This window comes from Zootoca vivipara, chromosome 6 (genome assembly GCF_965207765.1).
Source record: "Zootoca vivipara chromosome 6, rZooViv2.hap1.1, whole genome shotgun sequence".
Taxonomy (NCBI): domain Eukaryota; kingdom Metazoa; phylum Chordata; class Lepidosauria; order Squamata; family Lacertidae; genus Zootoca; species Zootoca vivipara.
The window spans coordinates 52954071-52963381 of NC_142589.1; positions in this window are offsets into that span (position 1 = coordinate 52954071).

The following is a 9311-nucleotide window of genomic DNA, read 5'->3' on the forward strand; positions in this document are numbered from 1 at the left end:
AAGAGTCTCCTCCAGCACCACAATTCAAAAGCATCAATTCTTCGGCGATCAGCCTTCTTTATGGTCCAGCTCTCACTTCCATACATCACTACTGGGAAAACCATAGCTTTAACTATACGGACCTTTGTAGGCAAGGTGATGTCTCTGCTTTTTAAGATGCTGTCTAGGTTTGTCATTGCTTTTCTCCCAAGAAGCAGGCGTCTTTTAATTTCGGGACTGCTGTCACTATCTGCAGTGATCAAGGAGCCCAAGAAGGTAAAATCTCTCACTGCCTCCATTTCTTCCCCTTCTATTTGCCAGGAGGTGATGGGACCAGTGGCCATGATCTTGGTTTTTTTGATGTTGAACTTCAGACCATATTTTGCGCTCTCCTCTTTCACCCTCATTAAAAGGTTCTTTAATTCCTCCTCACTTTCTGCCATCAAGGTTGTGTCATCTGCATACCTGAGGTTGTTGATATTTCTTCCGGCAATCTTAATTCCGGTTTGGGATTCATCTAGTCCAGCCTTTCGCATGATGAATTCTGCATATAAGTTAAATAAGCAGGGAGACAATATACAACCTTGTCGTACTCCTTTCCCAATTTCGAACCAATCAGTTGTTCCATATCCAGTTCTAACTGTAGCTTCTTGTCCCACATAGAGATTTCTCAGGAGACAGATGAGGTGATCAGGCACTCCCATTCTTTTAAGAACTTGCCATAGTTTGCTGTGGTCGATACAGTCAAAGGCTTTTTGCATAATCAAGGAAGCAGAAGTAGACATTTTTCTGGAACTCTCTAGCTTTCTCCATAATCCAGCGCATGTTTGCTATTTGGTCTCTGGTTCCTCTGCCCCTTCTAAATCCAGCTTCCGGATGTATGGCAACCCTAAATAATCCCAAAGCCTGAACCTTTGTGATAAGAGGGCCTCTGGGCTATACCGGATTGCCTTCAGCTGGCTTGGGGGGGGGGTCAGATAACTCCACCCCCTCCAACAATTCTCCATTGAAAAGAGGGACATCCTAAGGAAAAGTGGGACATTCTGGGATCAAATCAGAAACCGGAATGGCTTCTCTAAACCAGGGATGTCCCTGGAAAAGAGGAACACTTGGAGGGTCTGTAACTAGGCCCATTTGGAGTCATGTCCTCCATGAGAATTTTCTTGCCTGAGATTCAAAAGAAACTCCAAGCTATGGGGGCTTTGATCAGATAAAGCTCCAATGGTCTCCAAGAGGCAAACGGATGTATGCACACAAGAATGGGGGGGGGGTACACAACAACATTTGTGTGTCCTTGGCTGTTAGGTTGGCTCCTCTCTCTGCCTGCATTCTGACCATGGTCTGTGGTGCTTTTGGTGCTATAGAGAGTGCTGCCACTAGGTGGCACCCATAGCCTCGGTTTGCTGGCTAGCTGGCTAATTCTAAAGGGTCTCCCTGCTTTCAGATTTAAAGAGGGCACAGAGACCAGCTTCTGGAGGAAGGATGGGGTGACAGGGATTGAGTCAGAGCTGGTGGTGTGTGGTGTGGAGGTTACAGGCCATGATCTGGTCTAATCTCCATACTTGATGTGGGAGGATAGTGTTGTGAGAGAGGGAGAAAATACTTGTGCCCCTGATTCCTGGTACCTAAATGCAGGACTTTACGTTTATCTCTTCTGAACCTCATCTTGTAGGTTTCAGTCCAACATTCCAGCCTGTCAATATCATTCTGAAACTTGATTCTTCTTTCTGTGGTTTAAGCTGTTCCTCCCAGCTTCATTCAACCTGCAGATTAGATAGACACCCTCTCTACATGCTCATCCAAGTCATTTAGAAATTTTTAAAATTTTGTTTAGCCAAGCTTAGGGCAACTTAGCCCTGCATATTTCAGTGAAAAGGAGAGAAGCACGTGTGCTTAACTCTTGCATTAAAGCAAGCCAGTAAGGTACTGAATCATGCACCTGAATTCAAAGGACTTTTAAAAAAAAGCAGGGAAGAAAATCAGGTTAAGGCCATGATAAAAACCTCTCTTAAGTAAATTTAAAACCCTACTTTAAAGGTACTGCTTGCTGTCATAGCTGTCACAGATTGGAAGATCAAGTTGACATGCGTGGTTCCCCACTCCTCTCTTCATCCTCACAACAACCCTGTGAGGTTGGTAAGGCTAAGAGACAAGGTTACCCAGTGAGCTTCTTGACTGAGTAGGGATTTGCTCTCTCGGGTCCCTAGGCCAGCACTCTAACCATGACACTGCGATAGGTGGGATGAGAAAGAAATGCACTCTGAACATGCTCAGACACATGGTCCCCTGGGTGACGATTTATTATTCCAGCTTGCCCAGGGCTCAGCCACTGGCTCCCACACCCCATCAGAGGAGAGGTTTCCTCTTTGCTTCTGATCTTCTCATTTCCCCGCCCAGGTCGCTTCCAGAGGAAAGGATAGGCAAGGTGCAACCCGATGGCAGCTGCCTTCCTCAGGCACAGGGTGAGTCATGCAGGAGAAGGCAGGAAGCATCTCGTTCTGCTGGGAATGGGGACGAGCTGGATGCCATGTCAGAAGGGAGGTGAGCATGCCAGCCTGGGGCAATGGGCAGCACAAGGGAGGGAGGAACATAGGAATGTAAGAAGTGCCTTCTGGATCAGACCATTGGCCAATCTAGTCCAGCATCCTGTTCTCACAAAGGCCAACCAGACACCTGTGGGAAACCCACAAGCAGGATTCGAGCGCAAGAGCCCTCTCCCCTCCTGCAGTTTCCAGCTACTGGCGTTCAGAAGCCTTGCTGCCTCCAAACCGTGGAGGCAGAGCATAGCCATCCTGGCTCATAGCCATCAGTAGCCTTGTGAATTTGTCCAATCCTCTTTTAGAGCCATCCAAGTTGGTGGCCACCACTGTCCCCTGTAGGAGCAAGTTCCAATTGTTTAACTATGCACTATGTGAATAAAGACTTTGGGCTTGTCCACACTTCCACTTGCCCTGTGCCTAGAAAGAACGGGACTCCGAGCAGTTTTCGGCTTTGCCCTGCTGCTCTCCTCTGGAAAAACCCACCTGCTTCCTTGGGGTCCTTCTATGCAGCAGAAGGAGAGGGGAACTCCTCCCCTGCCCCCGCATATCACTGTACTGTAGTCCAGAGAATCAAATGATGGGATGGGAACATCAGTTCAAAGCTCAACTCATTGCATAAGAAAAGCCTGGTTGCTGCATCAGGCCAGAGGTGCATGTAGCCTAGCATCCTGTTCTTACCACAAGCAGTCTCCACTGGTAACAATTTCCCCATCTGCAAAATGGGAACAACGGCACTCTGAGTTGTTTAGAGGTCAACCAAGGTAAGGACTACAAAGCATAGCCTCTTTCACCCTTGGTGTCTCGCAGAACACCAGCCCTGTATCATAGGAACCCAACTAAGCCGGACAACCTTTGTCTATTTAAGATTATGCTTCCTGTTGGGTTTGGAGCTCAGCAGTCCCCATGGCCAGAGGAAACTCTTTCCTTGTTGATCTATAAGCACAGTGGGGAGATAGGGAAGGAGGGGATTCCCCTTCCACCTTGGCTCGGACTGGGTGAGGCTGCTCTGTCTTCCTGGTCTCTCTACAGGGAGCTGTCTTTGGAAAGGCAGAGAGAGGTGAGCAGAAGGTAAGGCTGCAGGTGGAAAGAGCTATCGCCCCATTGACAGGTGTGACAGTAGAATTTTTATTTTTTTATTTTTAATAATATTTTATTAATTTTCGCATAATAAAAAGAACATACAAAAGCAAACATAACATGACAAATTTTCCACCTACTTCTGTCCACCCTCCAAGAGCCCTCTCCTCCCACAAGAGGATCCCCCGAAAAACAGGCAGTCGACAGTGGTTCATTTTTATGATTGAATTTCTCCCCACTCCTCCCTCCCACCCCCAGAACCCCCCCCCCTGCCACCAAGAGGCTCCAGGTTTGCAGGAGAGATGCAAGTGGGTATCCATCCAACCATCTATCTAGTCTTAATACTCGCTCATAAAAAAAAGAAAAGCAAAAAAAGAAGAGGAAGAAAAAAGTAGGAAGAAAAAAGAAAAAAAAAGAAAAAAAATATTATTAGCTAATCATTTTTCATAAACATTATTTTTATGTGGGCTTCCCCGATCTCCCCTCTATCTGATTTTCATTTTGAATCATATTTAACAGTTATCTTATCATATTCCTCGATCTATTTTTAATCTTTCAAATCTTATATTAATCTACTATCCATATTCTTTAATAATTCTCTTTTATCCCCCTTTCTCACCCCCTTCCTCCCCCGCCCCCCAGAACCCCTCCTGCCACGAAGAGTCCCAGAGGGCGGAAAAAGGAAGGGAAGTGAGTCTTTTTCCAAATTGGATCCCTCCACCCCCCGTCCCCCCCACCCCAGAAGCCCCCCCTGCCACCAGGGGCCCCCAGCCTGGGGACGACCGACAAGGGGGGAAAGCACCCAACCGTCCCAAATCGTCTTGCCAAAACCATCATACTCCCAATTACTATTACATCCAGCTTCTGTCAAACATACATCTTGTTCCCTCCCTTGCCACAATTTTCTTCCAAGGACCTCCTTGTATTTTAGATCTTTTTTTTTCCATTCCCAATCTTTGATTTATCAATTATTCTCAATTTTCCCTCCCCCTCCCCCGATCACGGCTATTCCCTTCCATTCCAACAAGTTCCAAAATCAGCAATCCAGTTTTCAATCCCTTTTTATCCATCCTATTAAACAATATATATTCATCCTCCTTCATCCCTCCCCTTTCTTAACATGTTTTTCAACCCAAAAGTCTCTGTCCCCCCCCCCCCCAGTGTTCCCATCTTGTTTGCACATTGTTTTTCTTGTGGATTTCCTGCCCCTCAAACAGCTCTTGTTCCACCCCCTCCAAAGGGGGGGTATTCCAAGGTGGTGTACATGGTTCTCCTCCCCATTCCATCCTCACAAGGGGGGGGTATTCCAAAGGGGGGGTATTCCAAATCCGAATTTGATCTTTCTTATCTTGCATATCCAAACCATCCTCGTCTTCTTTGATTAAATTATTGTTCGATTCATATGTCCTCTCATCTTCTTTCGCTGTTGATTCACTTATGTCCTGTTCCTGTACATCCTGATTTATTATTTCCATTTGCTGTTGAGTCTTATCCATACTGATTTTTATTTCCCACAAGAGTTTCATAACTTTTCTCTGGAAACCAGGAGCATAGCCCATTGTTGACATTTTCCCAGCTCTTCAAGGACAGAGCAGAAGTTGGAAAACAGGAAGTGGTCACCAATTGTAACTACTCCAATTTGAGCCAACTGGATGCATTAAATCCATTCCAACTATTGTTACCTTGATTTTTATTTCAATCTGGCTGCAGCAAATCCAATTTAAACAGTCCAATCTCTACTTTCCCTCAGTTCAGCCTTTTATTCACTTAAAAGTCTCTAAAAGTCCGTTCCAATATTTCTTTTAAATCCTCCCCATCCACTTGCTGTTCTGTCCGGGTTGCCGCTTTCGGGAGGGGGGGGGAGGGACTTCTCTCTTTAATTTCCACTGTTTGCAGGGGTTTTCCCAGCTTAGTACAGTTCTCCCCCTTTGCCCTGCCTCTGGGGGAGAATCCTATTTTTTCCAATCCTTGGAGTTGTTTAGGCTGTAAACTTCCATTCCCTGGCATCGGGTAATACTCCTTTTACTGCTTCTTCTTATCATCAGTGGGGGGAGATCGGCTTCCGTTTTTCTGTCTCACCCCCGTTCCGAATTTAAGGTAAATTAAAATTTTAAGTCCTTTTACTCACGGTTCCCGATCTTTTCAATCCTTTTTTTGGAAAGTATCTAGCGCTCTCCGCCTCCGGTTCGGAGCTTCTCTCCGCGAGGGCAACAATCGCGCTCAAAATGGCCCCCACGACTTCAACCCTTCCTGCACCGGCGCTCTTATTAGAGCTTACCGGCGAGTTGGGGAGTCGGAATTGGGGCTCTGCTGAGCATTTGCCCCAGTGACGCTCGACACTGGGTTCTATGGGGTGCAGCGCCGCTCCCGCTGCTTCCCCCCCCCTCGCAAAGTCGGGCTGCCTCGGAGCTCGAAGCAAACCCCACCGGACGGCGCTGGCGCTAGACCGGAAGCCGACAGTAGAATTTTTTAATGTTGTAGTTCTTCCTCTGTTGCCTTCAATGTGACAACCCTCACATGGCGAAGGGCCGTAGCTCAGTGGTAGAGCATCTGTCTTGCCTGCAGAAGGTCCCAGGTTCAATCCACAGGTAGGGCTGGGAATGTCTCCCTCCTGAAGCCCTGTAAAGCAGCTGCCAGTCGGAGCAGACAATACTGAGCTAGATGGACCAATAAGGCAGCTTCTTAGGGAGCCTGGAAGCCATCAGAGCCACTCATGTCTACTTGGCCCTCCTTGAAGCTCCAGGGAGCAGATCAATGGCTGTCCTTACAGCTGGACCTGTGGAGCTGATTGACAGTGTGGCATGTAATTAATAATAATAATATTTATATATACACCTCCTTTATCTCCAAAGGATCTCAAGGTGGTGTACATGGTTCTCCTCCCCATTCCATCCTCACAACAACCCTGTGAGTAGATTAGGCTAAGAGATGAGGACTGGCGCAAGATCACCCAGTGATCACCCGAGTGGAGATTTGAACTCTGGTCTCGCAGGTCATAGACCGTCACCCTATCACACCACACTGGCTCCTAGAATGGCTAGAGTGTTGGACTAGAACCGGGGAAACCAGGGTTCACATCCCTCCCCCACCCTCAGCCATGAAGCTCTCTGAGTGACCTGGGGCCAGCCACTGCCTACCTCGCAGGGTTGTTGTGCGCATTATATGAGAAGGGGGGGGGGAAACCCACCATGTACACCACCTTGAGCTCCTTGGAGGAAAGGGGTGGTACATAAGTGCAACCAATAAATTGAACAAATGCATTTCAGACCGGTTACATAAACTCTGGCTGAAATGGGTGTGGGGTTTCCCCCACAACGGGTAGACAAAGAGAGACCCAAATCGCAGGTATTTGCAAGCCCTTTTCTTCTGCTGCCTTCCCGCTGAGCTGCTCCAAGGCAAGAGGCTGACTGATGGGCTGAGCTTGCTGCCTCACGTCTCCACAGACACAACCTGAAACCAGTCCCAACAAGCCCTGCCCTGCTGCTCACCCACGCAGCAAGAGCAACAGCGGCAACAGAGGCTCCAGGAAGTTGCTTCGAAGTCAGGTGATTTCTGGGGCTGGGAAAACCCCTCACAGTGCAACCGGCTGGGTTCAAGGGAAAGTTCAGCACCGCCAAAGGAGAAGACCTGAGAGGCCTCTGGGAGGGTTGGAGCCACCAGACAGGCCTGAGGGTGGGGTGGAGGGAAGCCAGGAGGAGAGGGAGGCAAGCTTCCCCACCCCAACACCCCCCCCCTTGTAGTCTGAGGCAGGATCTGCTGGTGGAAAGAGCCTTGCTCACTGCCTCTGCACCCACCCTGCCAGCCTAGGCCCAGGGGGAGGGAGCAGTGAGATGCCACATCCATAAAGAGCAGCAGGAATCTCTCCCCTACCCCAACCTGTCCCAACATGGCATGTTACCTATCTTTGCATTGCAGAACGCCTGCTTGGCATGCAAAAGTTTCCAACCCCTGGGATCTCAGGTTTCAGGGCTAGGAAAGTACTCCCTGCAGAGCAGGCTTCGCTAGCCTGGCAGCCTCCAGGTGTTTTGAACCACAACTCCCATCAGTTGTGGTCATAAGAGCATGAGAGGAGCCTGTTAGATCAGGCCAGTGGCCCGTCCGGCTCAGAATCCTGTTCTCACAGTGGCCAACCAGATGCTTGTGGGAAAGCTGCAAGCAGGATTCAAATACAAGAGCCCTCTCCCCTCCTGTGGTTTTCAGCAACTGTCAATCCTCTTTTAAAGCTGTCTAGGTTGGTGGCCGCGGGATGCAGGTGGTTGTTGTTGTTGTTGTTTAGTCGTTTAGTCGTGTCCGACTCTTCGTGATGCAGGTGGTGCTGTGGTCTAAACCGCAGAGCCTAGGGCTTGCCGATCAGGTCGGCGGTTCGAATCCCCGTGATGGGGTGAGCTCCCGTTGCTCGGTCCCTGCTCCTGTCAACCTAGCAGTTTGAAAGTGCGTCAAAGTGCAAGTAGATAAATAGGTACCTCTCTGGTGGGAAGGTAAAAGGTGTTTCCATGCGCTGCTCTGATTCGCCAGAAGCAGCTTTGTCATGCTGGCCACATGAACCAGAAGCTGTACGCCAGCTCCCTCGGCCAATAAGGCGAGATGAGCATTGCAACCCCAGAGTCATCCGCAACTGGACCTAACGGTCAGAGGTCCCTTTACCTTTACCTTTAGGTTGGTGGCCATCACTGCCTCCTGTGGGAGTGAGTTCCATAGTTTAACTGTGAGCTGCAAGAAGATTTTCTTTTGTCTGTCCTTAATCTTCCAGCATTCAGCTTCAGTGGATGTCCATGAGTTATAAAAAAAGTCTTTATATATATTTTCTTCATATGATGCATCTATATATATATAAAAATGTAGGCATTGCGCGCACGGAGGTCACAGCCTTTCTCCGTAACTGCTGAACCGTAATGTAACAAATTTGGCCACAACGTTCCATGCCCATCAGGGAGGGATATGGCATTAAAAAAATTCCAAAAAACCACACCTTTCACACCTAAAATAATGATTAAACACAAAAAATTGGCGCCCAAATTAGACGTCACCACCAGAAGCTCTGAAAACTCCAGCAGCATCCAATAGAAAGGCAGATCGCACCCTGCCGCCTCCAAAGCTGCGCTGCCAGATGACATCACATAATTCCACAGCAACCAACTGAAAACAGTCCTTTTGCAGCAACAAGGTCCAGCTTTTTCAATAGGCCGCACCATTCAGTAGGCCACAGGCAAAAACAAACAGAATAGGGCCTTTCACAACAGGGGGGGTGGTCACAGGGATGAGGCACAACAAAGGGAGGGGGGAACACATAGCCACGGGGAGGGGGGAGAACCCTGAGTCACCCAAAGCAGTGGGGGGTGGGTTGGGACAGGGAAAACTGAGTAGGCCGCAACATTGCCTTTCACAGGGTGGGGGAATCACAGGGATGAGGCACAACAAAGGGAGGGGAGAAACACATAGCCATGGGGGGGGGGGGAGGTAGGACCCTGAGTCAGGCAAAGCAGTGGGGGGTGGGGACATTTTCAGGAACACGTGTGGGTGGGAGTCTTATTTTTGAAACTTACAGTAGGGGAATCAGGGTTGGGACAGGGCAGGTGAGGGGACTCTGAAGGTCAATTGAACAGAAAAGGGTCCATTTAACACAAAAACCCACAGCAACGTGTGGCCGGGACAGCTAGTAATTTTATAAACTTATGTCACCTCCGACTGTGAGAGTAGATGGGACAATGGTTGGGC